The sequence below is a fragment of the Triticum aestivum genome, chromosome 7D (assembly GCF_018294505.1).
Source record: "Triticum aestivum cultivar Chinese Spring chromosome 7D, IWGSC CS RefSeq v2.1, whole genome shotgun sequence".
NCBI classification, from domain to species: Eukaryota; Viridiplantae; Streptophyta; class Magnoliopsida; order Poales; family Poaceae; genus Triticum; species Triticum aestivum.
The window spans coordinates 18,961,604-18,962,529 of record NC_057814.1 but is presented as its reverse complement, the minus strand read 5'-3'; positions in this window follow the sequence as shown (position 1 = coordinate 18,962,529).

The following is a 926-nucleotide window of genomic DNA, read 5'->3' as shown; positions in this document are numbered from 1 at the left end:
TTTCAATCCTTTCTGACTTCATTTCTTATTTTTCATGCATTTACTAATTATTTTGAGCTATAAGACCCTAAAATTGAAAAGCATTTCAAATGAACTCTGAAAAGGTTGAAAGTTGGCATGATATCATCATTTCATCGACATAGCATGTGCAAGAAAGTTGAGAGGGTTACGGCAAAAACTGGATGCACTTCGTGTACAAAACGGACAATCTGTTTCAAAGTATCAGGATTTCATCCGGAAACTCGTCTGTTACAAAGGGATTTCATTTTTTAAACCTTATTTGAACTCCTGACTTTTTGTGTGTTCAAAATGCACCATTCAAAGCCACATCATCATTTTTCAATCCTTTCTGACTTCATTTGTTCTTTTTCATGCATTTACTAATTATTTTGAGCTATAAGACCCTAAAATTGAAAAGCATTTCAAATGAACTCTGAAAAGGTTGAAAGTTGGCATGATATCATCATTTCATCCACATAGCATGTGCAAGAAAGTTGAGAGGGTTACGACAAAAACGGGATGCACTTCGTGTACAAAATGGACAATCTCTTTCAAAGTATCCGGATTTCATCCGGAAACTCGTGTGTTACAAAGGGATTTCATTTTTTAAACCTTATTTGAACTCCTGACTTTTTGTGTGTTCAAAATGCACCATTCAAAGCCATATCATCATTTTTCAATCCTTTCTGACTTCATTTCTTATTTTTCATGCATTTACTAATTATTTTGAGCTATAAGACCTTAAAATTGAAAAGCATTTTAAATGAACTCTGAAAAGGTTGAAAGTTGGCATGGTATCATCATTTCATCCACTTAGCATATGCAAGAAAGTTGAGAGGGTTAGGGCAAAAACTGGATGCACTTCGTGTACAAAACGGACAATCTCTTTCAAAGTATCAGGATTTCATCCGGAAACTCGTGTGTTA